The sequence below is a fragment of the Lolium perenne genome, chromosome 1, assembly GCF_019359855.2.
Source record: "Lolium perenne isolate Kyuss_39 chromosome 1, Kyuss_2.0, whole genome shotgun sequence".
Taxonomy (NCBI): domain Eukaryota; kingdom Viridiplantae; phylum Streptophyta; class Magnoliopsida; order Poales; family Poaceae; genus Lolium; species Lolium perenne.
In genome coordinates, this window is record NC_067244.2 from 115,177,479 (window position 1) to 115,196,252 (window position 18,774).

Genomic DNA, 18,774 nt, shown 5'->3' on the forward strand with positions numbered 1-18,774 from the left:
TGACATAAGAAGGCTATGTGCTTTGGTTTTCATTTTCTGTTTTTTTTAATTTTATGCCCATTTGAATCTTGGTTCAATACTAGCTAGTAGGTTTGATCGACCAAGATTTAAACAATTTTAAAACATGAAAATGAAAAGGCAAGCATGGATCTTTTTTAGTCACTCTAAAATGAAGCTTTTAGGAGGTTCTTGAAATTTCCATGTTTGAAACCAATAGACTTCGTAAGATCGACCGACTTAATGGTTAGGGGTAGATACATGCTTTTTCTGTTTTGAATATGCCTAGAACTTGTTCATCAATTTGAAATTTCCATGTTTGAAACCCAAAACCCCACTTCTCTTCATGCTTGACTCCATAATACAGAGTTTAAGGTTAGGGCCAGGGTAGATACATGATTTTTCTAGTTTGAATATGTCTAGACCATGTTTATCAACTTGAGTGCTCATGCATTATATGACATAAAAAGGCTATGTGCGTTTTTTTATTTTTTTATACCCATTTGAATCTCGTTCAAATCCTAGTTTTGACCAGGATTTAAACAAGTTTAAAACATGAAAATGAAAAGGTAAGCCTGTATCCTTCTTAGTCACTCTAAAATGAAGCTTTTGGGAGGTTTTTGAAATTTCCATGTTTCAAACCCAAAACCATTTCTCTTCATGCTTGACTTCATAAGATAAAGTTTAGGGTTAGGTGTTGATACATGATTTGACTGGTTTGAATATGTCTAGACCTTGTTTATCAACTTCAATTCTTACTATATGACATAAGAAGACTATGTGCTTTGGTTTTTCATTTTTTTTTATTTTTTTCTGAATGTTTATGCCCATTTGAATCTAAAGGTGAGAGAACACGTTAAAGGTTATTCTAACAAAGGTCATGCTTGGAATCTTACCTATGTATTATTGTACATCACAAATGTGAAATGAAAATATGTGCATCTCTATAAACCATAAACCCTAACCCTAACTATATAGAAAAAGATGAACAATCCATGCTTTTCGGTTGCCTTTTTTGATACACCTTTGGCTGGATTTCAAATTGGGGGGGGGAGGGGACGAGTGTGTTTCTTTGGATGCCTCTCTCGTATTTGCTAGTTTTTGGGGGTCACAAAAATTCAGGGTAGCATCATGCCCACCCCCTCCCTTCACGCGCGGAAAAAGTGTTAGGCGAGTAGTAAAATGGCATATATGACCAACAAGTTTCAAGTAAAATTTCGAATATAACCAGAATTTACCAATTGATAGATGAGTTAACTGTAGGATGACGTTGCATAGAAAACAAAAATTTTCCTACGGCGAACACGCAATCCAAGCCAAGATGCAATCTAGAAGACGGTAGCAACGAGGGGGTATCGAGTCTCACCCTTGAAGAGATTCCAAAGCCTACAAGATGAGGCTCTTGTTGCTGCGGTAGACGATCACTTGCCGCTTGCAAAAGCGCATAGAAGATCTTGATCACGATCGGTTCCGGCACCACGAACGGGCAGCACCTCCGTACTTGGTCACACGTTCGGTTGTTGATGAAGACGACGTCCACCTCCCGTTCCAGCGGGCAGCGGAAGTAGTAGCTCCTCTTGAATCCGACAGCACGACGGCGTGGTGTCGGTGGCGGTGAAGAAGTCCGGCGGAGCTTCGCTAAGCTACGCGGGAGATATGGAGGAGAGGGGGGCGGCTAGGGTTTGGGAGGGGGTGGCCGGCCACTTCAATGGGGCGGCTAGCTTGTGGTCTTTGGGGTGGCCGGCCCCCTCCCTTGGCCCCTCATTATATAGGTGGATCCCCAAGTGTTGGTGTCCAAGTCTTCGAATAAGACCCGAACCAAAAACCTTCCATAAGAGGGGGAAACCTTGCCCAACTAGGACTCCCACCAAAGGTGGGATTTCCACCTCCCATGTGGGGGGGTGGCCGGCCCCCTAAGGGGGAGTCCACTTGGGACTCCTCCCCCACTAGGGTTGGCCGGCCATGGAGGTGGAGTCCCATGTGGACTCCACCTTCCTTGGTGGTTTCTTCCGGACTTTTCTAGAACCTTCTAGAACCTTCCATAGAACCTTCCGCGACATTTTAATTCACATAAAATGACATCCTATATATGAATCTTATTCTCCGGACCATTCCGGAACTCCTCGTGATGTCCGGGGTCTCATCCGGGACTCCGAACAAATATTCGAACTCCATTCCATATTCAAGTACTACCATTTCAACATCCAACTTTAAGTGTGTCACCCTACGGTTCGTGAACTATGCGGACATGGTTGAGTACTCACTCCGACCAATAACCAATAGCGGGATCTGGAGATCCATAATGGCTCCCACATATTCAACGATGACTTTAGTGATCGAATGAACCATTTACATATAATACCAATTCCCTTTGTCTCGCGATATTTTACTTGTCCGAGGTTTGATCTTCGGTATCACTCTATACCTTGTTCAACCTCGTCTCCTGACAAGTACTCTTTACTCGTACCGTGGTATGTGGTCTCTTATGAACTCATTCATATGCTTGCAAGACATTAGACGACATTCCACCGAGAGGGCCCAGAGTATATCTATCCGTCATCGGGATGGACAAATCCCACTGTTGATCCATATGCCTCAACTCATACTTTCCGGATACTTAATCCCACCTTTATAGCCACCCATTTACGCAGTGGTGTTTGGTGTAATCAAAGTACCTTTCCGGTATAAGTGATTTACATGATCTCATGGTCATAAGGACTAGGTAACTATGTATCGAAAGCTTATAGCAAATAACTTAATGACGAGATCTTATGCTACGCTTAATTGGGTGTGTCCATTACATCATTCATATAATGACATAACCTTGTTATTAATAACATCCAATGTTCATGATTATGAAACTAATCATCCATTAATCAACAAGCTAGTTTAAGAGGCATACTAGGGACTTCTTGTTTGTCTACATATCACACATGTACTAATGTTTCGGTTAATACAATTATAGCATGATATATAAACATTTATCATAAACATAAAGATATAAATAATAACCACTTTATTATTGCCTCTAGGGCATATCTCCTTCAGTCTCCCACTTGCACTAGAGTCAATAATCTAGATTACATCATAATATACCTAACACCCATGGCATTCTGGTGTTGGTCATGCTTTGCCCTAGGGAGAGCTTTAGTCAATGGATCTGCTACATTCAGATCAGTGTGTACTTTGCAAATCTTTACTTCTCCATCTTCGATGTACTCGCGAATCGAGTGGTAACGCAGCTTGATATGCTTCAGCCTCTTGTGTGACCTTGGCTCTTGTGCATTGGCGATGGCACCCATGTTATCACAGTAAATGATTAATGGGTCCAATGCACTAGGAACCACACCGAGCTCTACAATGAACCTCTTCATCCATACCGCTTCGATGAAGCCTGCGGAAGCCGCTATGTACTCGATTCTGTTGAAGACTTCGCCACCGTGCACTGCTTCGAGCTTGCCCAGCTTCCTGCAGCACCATTCAATATAAACACGTACCCAGATTGTGACTTAGAGTCATCAGGATCAGTGTTCCAACTTGCATCGGTGTAACCGTTTACAACGAGCTCTTGGTCACCTCCATAACAAAGAAACATATCCTTAGTTCTTTTCAAGTACTTCAGGATATTCTTGACCGCTGTCCAGTGTTCCATTCCTGGATCACTTTGATATCTGCTAGTCAAACTAACAGCATGTGCTATATCCGGTCTAGTACATAGCATGGCATACATGATAGATCCTCGCCGAGGCATAGGGGATATTACTCATCCTTTCTCTTTCTTCTGCCGTAGCCGGTCCTTGAGTCTTACTCAATACCTTGCCTAGTAACATAGGTAAGAACCCTTTCTTACTTTCGTCCATTCTAAACTTCTTTAGAATCTTGTCCAGATATGTACTCTGTGATAGCCCTATTAGGCGTCTTGATCTATCTCTATAAATCTTGATGCCTAATATATACGATGCTTCACCAAGGTCTTTCATTGAAAAACTATTATTCAAATAACCTTTAACACTGCTTAATAGTTCTATATCATTCCCGATCAATAATATGTCATCTACATATAATATCAGGAATGCTACAGAGCTCCCACTCACTTTCTTGTAAATACAGGCCTCTCCATGACACTGTATAAACCCGAAGTCTTTGATCACCTTATCAAAATGTCGGTTCCAACTTCTTGATGCTTGCTTCAGTCCATAGATTGAACGCTGAAGTTTGCATACTTTGTCAGCATTTTTAGGATCGACAAAACCTTTGGGTTGTACCATATACAACTCTTCCTCAATGTCTCCATTAAGGAACGCCGTTTTGACATCCATCTGCCAAATCTCATAATCGAAAAATGCAGCTATTGCTAACAAAATCCTCACAGATTTTAGCTTCGCTACAGGTGAGAAAGTCTCATCGTAGTCAACTCCTTGAATTTGTCGGAAACCCTTTGCGACAAGTCGAGCTTTATAGACAGTAATATTACCATCAGCATCTGTTTTTCTCTTGAAGATTCATTTATTTTCGACAGCCTTTCGGCTATCAGGTAAGTCTACCAAAGTCCATACTTTGTTATCATACATGGATCCCATTTCGGATTTCATGTCTTCTTGCCATTTGTTGGAATCTGGGCTCATCATCGCTTCTTCATACGTCGCAGGGTCCTCATCATTGTTATCCACAATCATGACATTTAGACAAGGATCATACCAATCAGGAGTGGCACGTTCCCTTGTCGATCTGCGAGGTTCAGTAGTTTCCTCGTTCGAAGTTTCATGATCATTATCATTAGCTTCCTCTGTTGCCGGTGTAGGCGGTACAGGTACAACTTCCGGTACTGCGCTACTCTGATCAACGAGTATAGATTCATCAATCTCATCGAGTTCTACTTTTCTTCCAGTCACTTCTTTAGTGAGAAATTCTTTCTCAAGAAAGGTTCCGTTCTTAGCAACAAAGATTTTGCCTTCGGATCTGTGATAGAAAGTATACCCTATAGTTTCCTTAGGGTATCCTATGAAGACGCATTTCTCCGCTTTGGGTTCTAGCTTGTCCGGTTGTAACTTCTTTACATAGGCTTCGAAACCCCAAACTTTCAGGAACGAGAGCTTAGGTTTCTTATTAAACCATAATTCATACGGTGTCGTTTCTACGGATTTTGATGGTGCTCTATTTAAAGTGAATGCGGTTGTCTCTAATGCATAACTCCAAAATGATAACGGCAAATCAGTAAGAGACATCATACTATGAACCATATCTAAGAGAGTTCGATTACGACGTTCGAACACACCATTTCGTTGAGGTGTTCCCGGCGGTGTCAATTGTGAAAGTATTCCGTATTTCTTTAAATGCATGCCAAAATCATAACTCAGATATTCACCTCCACGATCAGATCGTAGAAATTTGATCTTCTTGTTACGTTGATTTTCTACTTCACTTTGAAATTCCTTAAACTTCTCGAAAGTTTCGGATTTATGTTTCATGAAATAGATATACCCATATCTACTCAGATCATCTGTGAAGGTTAGAACATAACGATAACCACCGCGCGATGCTACGCTCATTGGTCCACATACATCGGTATGTATGATTTCCAATAAGTCAGTAGCTCGCTCCATCATACCAGAAAATGGAGTCTTTGTCATTTTTCCCATTAGACATGCTTCGCATCTATCAAGTGACTCAAAGTCAAGTGATTCAAGTAATCCATCAGTATGGAGTTTCTTCATGCGTTTCACTCCAATATGACCAAGACGACAGTGCCACATATAAGTAGAATTATCATTCAATTTAATTCGCTTAGCATCAATGTTATGTATATGCGTATCACTACTATCGAGATCTAACAGAAATAAGCCATTCTTTTGTGGTGCTCGACCATAAAAGATATTATTCATAAAAATAGAACAACCATTATTCTCAGACTTGAATGAATAACCGTCTTGCATTAAACAAGATCCAGATATAATGTTCATGCTCAACGCGGGTACAAAATAACAATTATTTAGGCTTAAAACTAATCCCGAAGGTAGATGTAGAGGAAGTGTGCCGACAGCGATCACATCGACTTTGGATCCATTTCCAACGCGCATCGTCACTTCATCTTTCAGTAGTCTTCGTTTATTCTTTAGTTCTGTTTGAGTTACGAGATATGAGCAACCGAACCAGTATCAAATACCCAGTACTAGAACGAGAACCAGTGAGATAAACATCTATAACATGTATATCAGATATACCTTCTTTCTTCTTCTTGACAAGGCCGCTCTTCAGATCAGCCGGATACTTGGAGCAATTACGCTTCAGGTGTCCCTTCTCCTTGCAGTAATAGCACTCAGCATCGGGCTTAGGGCCGTTCTTAGGTTTCATAGGAGGCGTGGCAGCTTTCTTGCCACCCTTCTTGAATTTTCCCTTAGACTTGCCCTGTTTCTTGAAACTGGTGGTCTTGTTGACCATCAACACTTGGTGCTCTTTCTTGATCTCAATCTCTGCAGCTTTTAGCATGCCAAAGAGTTCAGGTAACTCCTTGTTCATGTTCTGCATATTGTAGTGCATCACAAAGTTCTTGTAACTTGGTGGCAGTGATTGAAGGACACGATTAATCCCCAGTCTATTAGGAATCACTATTCCCAAGTCACTGAGTTTCTTCGCATGCCCGGTCATGGCGAGCATGTGCTCACTAACGGAGCTGCCTTCTTCCATCATACAACTGAAGAAATGTTTCGATGCTTCATAGCATTCCACGGCCGCATGAGTCTCGAATATAGCTTTCAGCTCATTCATCAACTCATGAGGATCATGGTGCTCAAAACGTTTTTGAAGATCGGATTCCAGGCTGCACAGGATGGCACACTGAACTTGAGAGTACCGAGTTTTCCGAGTCGCGTAAACAGCTTTTACTTCATCGGTTTCATCTTCTGCAGGAGGGTCACCTAGCGGTGCATCAAGCACAAATTGCAGATTTCCGCCAGAGAGGAAGATCCTCACATGACGGAACCAGTCGGTGAAGTTGCTACCGTTGCTCTTAAGTTTCTCTTTCTCTAGGAACTGATTAAAATTGATTGGGGACGCCATCTCTACAACATATATTTGCAATAGTTTAGACTAAGTTTATGACAAATTGAGTTCAAATTTTAATTCAACATAATTAAAAATCTAGGTGAACTCCCACTCAAAACAATATCCCTCGCATTGTCTTAGTGATCACACGAACCAAATCGCACCTATGTCCGATCATCACGAGACAAGGTGTGATTTCAATGGCGAACACTCAAAGTGTTCATCATATCAACCATATGATTCATGCTCTACCTTTCGGTATCACGTGTTCCGAGACCATGTCTGTACATGCTAGGCTCGTCAAGGCCACCTTAGTATCCGCATGTGCAAAACTGTCTTGCACCCGTTGTATGCACTTGTTGATTCTATCACACCCGATCATCACGAGATGCTTCGAAACGACAAGTCTTGGCAACGGTGCTACTAAGGATGAACACTTTATTATCTTGAGATTTTAGTGAGGGATCATCTTATAATGCTACCGTCGCGATCTAAGCAAAATAAGATGCATAAAAGGATTAACATCACATGCAGTTCATATGTGATATGATATGGCCCTTTTGTCTTTGCGCCTTTGATCTTCATCTCCAAAGCACGGACATGATCTCCATCATCTTCGGGCATGATCTCCATCATCGTCGGCGTAGCGTCAAGGTCAATGACGCCGTCTTCATGATTGTCCTCCATGTAGCAACTATTACAACTACTTTGAAATACTACTCAACATGAAATTTAAAGACAACCATAAGGCTCCTGCCGGTTGCCACAATACAATAATGATCATCTCATACATATTCATCATCACATTATGGCCATATCACATCACCAAACCCTGCAAAAACAAGTTAGACGTCTCTAATTTGGTTTGCATATTTTACGTGGTTTAGGGTTTTCGAGAGAGATCTAATCTACCTACGAACATGAACCACAATGTTGATACTAATGTTTTCAATATAAGAGTAAATTGAATCTTTACTATAGTAGGAGAGACAGACACCCGCAAAGCCTCTTATGCAATACAAGTTGCATGTCGAATGAGGAACAAGTCTCATGAACGCGGTCATGTAAAGTTAGTCCGAGCCGCTTCATCCCACTATGCCATAAAGATGCAAAGTACTCAAACTAAAGATAACAAGAGCATCAACGCCCACAAACCATTGTGTTCTACTCGTGCAACCATCTATGCATAGACACGGCTCTGATACCACTGTAGGATGACGTTGTATAGAAAACAAAAAATTTCCTACGGCGAACACGCAATCCAAGCCAAGATGCAATCTAGAAGACGGTAGCAATGAGGGGGTATCGAGTCTCACCCTTGAAGAGATTCCAAAGCCTACAAGATGAGGCTCTTGTTGCTGCGGTAGACGATCACTTGCCGCTTGCAAAAGCGCGTAGAAGATCTTGATCACGATCGGTTCCGGCGCCACGAACGGGCAACACCTCCGTACTTGGTCACACGTTCGGTTGTTGATGAAGACGACGTCCACCTCCCGTTCCAGCGGGCAGCGGAAGTAGTAGCTCCTCTTGAATCCGACAGCACAACGGCGTGGTGTCGGTGGCGGTGAAGAAGTCCGGCGGAGCTTCGCTAAGCTACGCGGGAGATATGGAGGAGAGGGGGGCGGCTAGGGTTTGGGAGGGGGTGGCCGGCCACTTCAATGGGGCGGCCAGCTTGTGGTCTTTGGGGTGGCCGGCCCCCTCCCTTGGCCCCTCATTATATAGGTGGATCCCCAAGTGTTGGTGTCCAAGTCTTCGAATAAGACCCGAACCAAAAACCTTCCATAAGAGGGGGAAACCTTGCCCAACTAGGACTCCCACCAAAGGTGGGATTTCCACCTCCCATGTGGGGGGGTGGCCGGCCCCCTAAGGGGGAGTCCACTTGGGACTCCTCCCCCACTAGGGTTGGCCGGCCATGGAGGTGGAGTCCCATGTGGACTCCACCTTCCTTGGTGGTTTCTTCCGGACTTTTCTAGAACCTTCTAGAACCTTCCATAGAACCTTCCGCGACATTTTAATTCACATAAAATGACATCCTATATATGAATCTTATTCTCCGGACCATTCCGGAACTCCTCGTGATGTCCGGGATCTCATCCGGGACTCCGAACAAATATTCGAACTCCATTCCATATTCAAGTACTACCATTTCAACATCCAACTTTAAGTGTGTCACCCTACGGTTCGTGAACTATGCGGACATGGTTGAGTACTCACTCCGACCAATAACCAATAGCGGGATCTGGAGATCCATAATGGCTCCCACATATTCAACGATGACTTTAGTGATCGAATGAACCATTTACATATAATACCAATTCCCTTTGTCTCGCGATATTTTACTTGTCCGAGGTTTGATCTTCGGTATCACTCTATACCTTGTTCAACCTCGTCTCCTGACAAGTACTCTTTACTCGTACCGTGGTATGTGGTCTCTTATGAACTCATTCATATGCTTGCAAGACATTAGACGACATTCCACCGAGAGGGCCCAGAGTATATCTATCCGTCATCGGGATGGACAAATCCCACTGTTGATCCATATGCCTCAACTCATACTTTCCGGATACTTAATCCCACCTTTATAGCCACCCATTTACGCAATGGTGTTTGGTGTAATCAAAGTACCTTTCCGGTATAAGTGATTTACATGATCTCATGGTCATAAGGACTAGGTAACTATGTATCGAAAGCTTATAGCAAATAACTTAATGACGAGATCTTATGCTACGCTTAATTGGGTGTGTCCATTACATCATTCATATAATGACATAACCTTGTTATTAATAACATCCAATGTTCATGATTATGAAACTAATCATCCATTAATCAACAAGCTAGTTTAAGAGGCATACTAGGGACTTCTTGTTTGTCTACATATCACACATGTACTAATGTTTCGGTTAATACAATTATAGCATGATATATAAACATTTATCATAAACATAAAGATATAAATAATAACCACTTTATTATTGCCTCTAGGGCATATCTCCTTCATTAACTTGGCTTCATGGAAAAAATAATGTCATGTAAATGAGTTAACTTGGCTTTCCTACCCTTGAATCCATAGGAAACTTTGTACTAATACAGTATAATGATCACCTGAGTTATTACACCAACAGGTCTGTCACTTACGTGTGGTTCCCATGCGTGAGGTCCCACACTTCAGTGAGCACAAGTCATGTGCGGTAGGTAGGCAAACTCCCATCTTCTTTGTCAAGAGAAGACGCATCAAGACTCTCTCTCTCTCTCTCTTTCTAAAATCGATGCATATGAAGCTACATATATATTCTTGGTCATAATCCCCTTATCTAAAGAGGATGGATGCATGGCTTCACGTCGTCGTCGCTTTCATCGTCAGTATCATCGTCGTCCACGTAGTAGTACTTCCTGCACATTGTTCCGTCGAACACCTTCACTGTGAGCACATCATCGCCTTCATATTTGAAGTGTACGAAGTAGCCGAAATCCACACCGTGCGCGATGGCGAAATTCTCCCAGCCCTTGTCGAGGTACATCCGGCCTTGTCCGTCAAATAGGACCTCCACGGTCCAGAGACGAGGACCGCAGTCAGCTGCTCGCAGATACACCTTAGCTGGCTCCTGGCCGTCAAGATAGTCCGCAAACTTTTTTGGGAGAGCCTGCAAAGAGATCAAGCGCCGATCGTTTGAAATTAAATGCTTTTTAGAACATGCCCATAATTAATCACATGCATCATATATGTGGGAACGCGTACGTACCTTCTTGACCAAAGGGTCTTCATAGACGACGATGAAGAACTCCTCTATGATCAAAGGCAGTGTTGATGGTGGTGGTGGCAATGATGATGATCCATCACCCCGGCCGCCCCTTCCCCTTCCCTTTCCCCTTCCCCTTCCCCTTCTGGTCGGTGTCCGAGACGTGGACGCCATGGCAATGGATCAAGTGTATGTGAACGAAGAAGAGAGAGGCAGAACCTATTGACACAAGGGATGGCCGTTGTGGTTGTTTATAAGGAAGAGATGACCGTTGTAGGGGTTTACACAATAAATTAAGGAGGAGGTGACCGTTGTGGGGGTTTTACACAATAAATTAAGGAGGAGATGGCCGTTGTGGGATAGAGATCATGTGACATGCACCTTTTGCATGTCCCGTGGGACATGCGGCCTAAATCCAAATTTAAACATTGCGAAAAAATCTAAAAAAAAATCATGCATGTTCAAAACACATATTAAGATAACCCCTAAAAATTTCAGATCAAAATTCGAAACATACATCGAGAAACAGAAAAGAGAAATCTAAGTTTCTCTGTACACTATTCACATCTGAGTTTCTCTTTTTTGTTTCTCGATGTATGTTTCGAATTTTGATATGAAATTTTTAGGGGGTATCTTAATATGTGCTGTGAACATGCATGATTTTTCCAGATTTTTTCGCAATGTTTAAATTTGAATTTAGACTGACATGCAAAAGGTGCATGTCACATGATCTGTGTCCGCCGTTGTGGGGGTTTATATCTCAACAAAAAAGTAATGCGGACTACCTTGACGGAAATGGAACTTCGTGATATAGTTTATCATTTTACCGTGAAAAGTAATGCCTACAATAAATGGTAATTCGTGATAGTTTATCATTTTCGAGTGGGGTACATAAGATATGGGTCAAAATGGCGCCTCTACATTTTTAAGATAAACTAGGCCACATTTTAGTGCCAATTCCCAACTCTTTACGATTTTTAGTGTTTTTAGCCAGTTTCACACATTTAAATGACTATATGCTGATTTATTGGAAGTAATGCAAATTTGAAATGTAGGTGTGTTATAACTTGGTCATAGAAATCCCCCAAAATCATTTTTAGATTCATATTACTTACACTATATACATAAACCAGTGATAGTACTGAAATATTCAACCCCTTTGAATGGATAATCATGTTGACCATTTTGATCTGGTTTTGAAATAAAAAAAATGAAACCCTTCCGCATTGAGTGCTCATATATAGGTGTACTAGTGGACATGGAAAATAAGAAACCCGTGATAGGGTAATAAAAAACATTTTTTCTTCACAAAATGGACTATCGTGTATGAAGATTCATGGGTTTCAAGCCGAATAATATATATAGTTATATATGGCCATATTTGTGACATATTTTATTATAATGTGCCCAAATTGGGCATGGTGGTGCATCTAGCCAGTCCCAACAATGATTTAAAAGTTTGCCTTGGTTCTCGTAGTAACATGTGCACGTGGGAAATTGAAGAAGCAAGGCAAACTCCAACATATATGAATTGTGAGAGAACATGTTAAATGTTGTTCTAACAAAGGTCATGCTTGTTTAATTAATTTCTTACTTATGTAGTATTGTACATCACAAGCGTGAAATCAAAATATGTGCATCATCTCTATAAACCCTAACCCCCTAACCCTAAACACTTATAAATCTATATATCACTACAATAAAAAATCAGTCATGGGATTCAAAGGTTTGCCATTGTTTTCTTGTAGTACTTAATACAATGCTCACACACTTTTGGGAAGTGAGTGGAACTTGTACTCAAACACACATGTGGTGCCGAAAACTGTGCAGGGTTCCTCTAAAAGAGGATATACAAGTGTGTATATATATGCCACACGTTCATTTGGTATTGTCATATATATATAGAGGTAGTATGTAAACCACAAATGATATGACTCAATATTCATGCTTTGTTTCGAGCTTTTTTATATCGAGCCCCACAATAACTTTGGCATGTTCTGAAATTGATGTCGATCAATCTCATGATGCTCACCCTTGTTTTGTGCTAGCTAGTTGGACGAAGGGGCTCGTGTGGTTAGCCATTATATCTCTTGCACCATGGCTCCAGACATTCGGGTCACACACCTCTGTATTTTTTTCAGTTATTTGTTTGATATGTACTTCATCTATGCACTGTTCAAATTTGCATTAAAGCAATTTAGCCCCCAAAAATGGTACATATATGGATTCACATTGAGATAATTCATGAAACTTTGGAAATGGCCATCTAGTGTCATGTTTCCCCACAAATGAGAATTGGATTAATTGGTGGCAGACAAGTAAAAGCACATTTATGCGCGACAACCCAAAATGCACAAGTAAAATCTCTCTTTTCTAAAACATTGGTATGGCATGTCTGCTATTTTCCCTAGCTATATAGAAAAAAGACGCACAATCCATGCTTTTCGATTGCCGGTTTTGAACCACCTTTGGCTTGATTTCAAATTTAGGTCAAAATCATGGGGTGGTGGTGGTGGTAGGGGACACGAGTGTGTTTCTTTTGGATGAAGCACTCGTATTTGCAAGTTTTTTGGGGTCCCACAAATTTAGCTCGTATTTGCAAGTTTTTGGGGTCCCACCATCCCTTCACGCGCGGAAAAGTGTTAGGCGAGTAGTAAAATGGCATGACCAACAAGTTTCAAGTAAAATTTCGAATATATAACCAAAATGTACCAAGTGTTAGATGAGTTAACTTGGGTTCATGGAAAAAATAATGTCATGTAAATGAGTTAACTTGGCTTTCCTACCCTTGAATCCATACGAAACTTTGTACGGAGTTCTAATACAGTATAATGATCAACCGAATTATTACACCAACAGGTCTGTCACTTACGTGTGGTTCCCATGCGTGAGGTCCCACACTTCAGTGAGCACAAGTCACGGACAATTTTTTGCAAATGTTGCAAAGGATAAAAGGTGGAAGAGGGTCACACGGAAGGAGAAGAGGAAGGGAGAGCAGTCACGGCCTCGAAATGCTTCAACCTTTCCGGGAAGTGATGTTGGATCGGCACGCAAGGTTTTTCGGTCTTGCAAACCTGCGGTGCGGCGATTTTGTGAGAAATAACCCTTTTGGCAAAGAAAAACACGGACCGAGCCTCGAGCAATCTATTTCACTGGACTAACCTTTTTGTGTGGCTCATTACGTGTTTTTCTTCGCCAAAAGGGTTACTTTGTCAAAATCGCCCCCTGCAAGCAAGTGTGCTACGCGCCCGTCTAATATTCTTTTTTTTCAATGACAAAAGGGGGGAGAGAGAGAGAGAGAGTCTTGACGACGTGTTTTCACTTGAGTACTTGACAAAGAAGATTGTTGGAAGTTTGCCTACCTACCGCACATGACTTGTGCTCACTAAAGTGTGGGACCTGCATGTATGGGACCCTGCAGCCCTCTTAGGGCAGACGTGTGAGACGCAAAATATGTTTTTTAGTTTAGTAAGGCAAAAAAAAATAAGCCTTGGAGGGCCGAGGCGGGGCGGCCGTCTGCCATTTTTATACCTTACGCCCCTCACACCTCGTTTCATTTGTCATGTCTACCAAGGAAGAGCTCGGAGGAGAAGATGCAGTCCTAGCTTCTCGACCCCCTGGCGCCCCACGCATAAATACTACTACCAGAAGTACACTGTCTCTAACAATCCTGCCTCCGAAGGGAGATCTCGGAGGAGACGATGCGGGCTCAGCGTCCCCGCCGTTGATGAGCCAGGACACAAGGGTTACTACGCCTCTTTTAATTACCTTCGTTTTGCTGCTAATACTCGGACTTATATCTGTTATCTTCCGCAGGAGAGTGTCGATATCGCCGGAGAAGATGATGTGAGGCAGATGATCAAGCTCGCAGTTGAAGATGATGTAAAGGAGATGGTCAAGCTCGGAGCAGAAGATGATGTAAAGGAGATAGTCAATGTCGGAGAAGATGATGTAAAGGAGTTAGTCAATCTCGGAGAAGATGTGGTGGCATTGGACCAACCGCGGTCGTTGGGCGAGATCCCGGAGATTCACTTACCTCGTTTGCACTGGTAATGATATGCCTGATCTGTAACATTTTGAACGTTTTTCGTCGGCTTACACAGGAGCTATCCCGGCTTAGGGTCAACAAGGCCCCGGGAGCGAAACTTCCGCATCTCGGCGCCGAGAACTCCGAGTTACGCCAGAAGCGCCCTGGTGAATCGCACGCGCAGGCGCAGCACATCCGTTCGCAGGATCTCTCATCCTTCGACGTCAGGTTCCAGCGAGAGGTCGTAGAAGAAGATAAGTTGCCGCCTTCCCGCCGTTCAAGAGGATGAAGGAGCTGAAGACGGAGGTTAATATTAGCTGACTTTGGGTTGCTGGTTTTTGGGTACTTCGAGTCACTGACATGTAGACACCACTTAAGTCTGTCCTACATGTTTGTGACCACATTCGTTAATCAGCCAATTTGTGCCCTTCGTTTGCCGGTAACGCTCGATATGTTTGTTGTTACCTTTGGCAGGATCACTCCCCTTGCTTATCATGTCGAAGGATGAAGTTGGATCTTGCCAGCATGCGGGAGGAGAACAGAGAGTTAGGGATCAAGATATTTCGGTACAGGCAGGCGGTGTCTTTCCTAGAAGTGGATGAGATCACGGCCTGTGCTCGTAGGAGTTGTGACGAGGCCATTCATCTGGGAGAACGGATCAAAGCTCAGCTTGTCTCTTTGATGGAAGTCGCAGAACGCGTGATTTTCAATGCTAGAGAGGAGCGGGAACGACTTCTGGTGGTTGAAGATCTCGCATAGCAGTTTAATCATGTGCGCTTATTAGTTGCCTACTACTTTTGTAATTATTCACAATTAAGTATGTATCAATGGCTTGCCTTTTGTGTGACGGAGGAAATTGCACATACCACCACTTGTTGGTGCAGTTTTTGCACATAACACAATTTGAGATTCTTTTTACACAAATAACCAGATTTTGACGTAAACTTTTGCACAAAAAACAACCTTACTCCATGTTTTCTTTTGTCTTCTAAAGACATGTAGGTGCTTCGAAAAATACCTCCGTTCCAATGCTTAAAGCTTAGTATATTTATCTTGAAAAGTCAAACCAAGTAAAGTTCGACAAAACTCTTAAAAGAATCTATCAGCACATATAATATTTTGTAGACACCATATGAAAATATAATTTATTTTCTATCTAATAATATTGATTTTGTATCTTGCATATTAATGCTTTTGGTAAAAACTTAGTCAAACTTAACTTAGTTTGACTTTCGAAAAATCAATTTAATCCTTAAGCTTTGGGACGGTGGTTCTAGACGTGGTCTAGACGTGTTTCAACATATTACCTTCGCATTTTCTAAACGCATGGAGTTTCTTACAAAGTTTATTTTTTGAAATATTTTCGACTTTGTATTATTTTTATTCATTTCCCCCCTGGTTGTCATGTTTTCTGTCCGGCTTCCCCAGCCCATCCATCCGTAACCCACATGCGCGCGTGACACGAGTAGTGGGAGACATGGTGCCCAAAGGGATAGCTTTTATTAATGGTGGCGACGGTTCCCTAGGCCGATACGTCTCATCGTCGCTAGCTGTGCCTTCCCCATGCGGCCGTATTAATGCACACCACTGCTCCTTTAGTCCTTTGCGCCTCCGCGGCTGATCAAGTAAGTTTGATCATAAAAGATGATCACATAAGCTCGATGATTACCTATAACCTAAAAATTATCTTAATTTGTAAACGAAGACATAAAATAACTAGTTGTTTGATTAGGAAAGACAAAGGAAATTTCTATTGAGATTGAGTTCATTTCATAGTTGTTATAGACACATAGCAATATTACCAAGAGATAGGATTGTAGAGAAAGCAATCCATAGGTATTTTGGAGGGTTCTCAATCCTTTGAATCAAGCAAGCTTTATAGGAAAAAGCCCTATGTGTAAAAATCCTACTCCGTACAAGATACCTTTAGAAATCCTTTGAACCAAACAAACTCCGATTCATATTAGTAGACTATAATATGGATATATTTAGACACATTTTAGTTCAAGATTCATCCATATCATTTGACAAGTAATATGAATCGGAGTGAGTATATTAAATGGATTAGTATATATTGTTCGAAAAAATTAATTATACTGTACTAATAAAGAAACCATTTCTGTGGTCAAACTGATTTGACGGGACAGTAACTGCACCAGGACGTAGTGGCGTGCTATCCTAGCCGAAGTTTTACTCGGCGCATCGATGCAGCTGCTGAAGAATAAAAAAAGTCATATCCACTCCTACTCTTCACCTCCATCGTTTCCATCCTTGGCTCTCCACTTCCATCATCGTTCTCCACTCGCCAAGCGCTGCTAGCAAATTTTTTCATCCTCTAGATCTCCCATTTGTATAGCTTTCTCTCCTCACCCCTCCGCAGAACCGCAGCACTCCTCCTTCCCGCTCGACTCTCCTACAAATCTCCAATCACACATACTTGCTTCCGCCCTCTTAAATCCATCTCGTCTCCATGGCGGCATCGAACGACGACCAGCTGTATGGCGACTGGGGGAAGCTCCCCGCCGAGCTGTTCAATCTCATTGCCCAGAGTCTGGACGTTACAGTCGACGTCCGGCTGGCCGCATGCTCCAAAACGCTGTGCCGCCATGTCGCCGACAACATGAATCTACACCATTGGGATGGACCCTGCTTGCTGATGCCCGATTCTGCCCATTGGCACTATGATGATAGTAGTGCGCACCACACGGTGTACCACGTTGTGCCCCTCGACCATCCTCGGCGCACAGCCATCCTGCCGTTCATGGACAATAGATTCTAGGTTGGCATGAACGGCGACTGGATCGCCGGCGTGGACAGTGGTGGGAACTGGTTCCTCGCAAACATCTACACGCACCAAGAAATCTCCCTACCATCGTCGGAAACTTGCAACATTTTTCGGGAGGAATGGATTGGCTTCCCCGACTTGCCTCCTGAAAGGTACATGACGTATGGGCGTGCCATGTTTTTGTTGAAGATTGTAATTTGCGAAGTGCCCACAAAAGCTGGACATTACTCAGATTACAAGCTCATCGCTCTATTCAATTCTGGACTCGCTTACCTGGCTAATGGTAGCCAGGAGTGGAGGTTATTCTCTCTTGCTAGTTGGGGTGTAGATTACAGTGACGCCATCGAGCACAACGGCTTCATTGTTGCGGTGGATGGATGGACCGGCACCACATATTGCTGGGATCAATCACAGGCCGGTAATTCTTCAATCCATATGATATACTTCGCAATAAATTTTAATATCAAGCGCATTCATGATATATTGTAACTGAATTAACTAATTGCTCAATAAGATTTTTTTCACCTTTCAAATGACTGTGCACCATTTAATTATCCAAACCTGACTGAACCATTGCTACAAACGAATTACAGTACTATATGCAGTGCACTAATCTGTCAACCCAAACCAGATTATTGCAGTATATGAATGTATTCCTGAATTAGTTACTGCATGCTCTTGTCAGAATATGAATAAGGAGCTTAGCCCTGGCCTCTTCATCAATTGATGCATGCAAACTTTCAATTTATTTGAATATTCGATGTACTCAAAGCTTTACAATCATGGATCAGATAAGGTTGAGACATGTATCTACCATCAATGAATATGAGTGTAATTAACATACATCTCAAATGGGAACAATTTTATTTCTTCGAGTTTTTATACAAGTATAATGACTGCATCTTCCATTTGATCCTACAAATGTGAAGTTGCAGCTACTGGTATTATTGTCTTCCTGAGCCATTCAAACACTAATTTTTTTGGTCTCCGTTTACAATGCAGATGCACACCTTGCCCTGCCATTCGTGATCCCATCACCGATGGAGGATCCATTTGGCAGATGGTTTTTAGCTCGATCAGCCGATGGCAAGCGCTTGATGATCATCCATGAAGATCGGTATATACGTAGCAATGATCACCTTGAGCCTGCGAAGTTCTGCATGATGGTAATGGCCTTATCCTGCGGG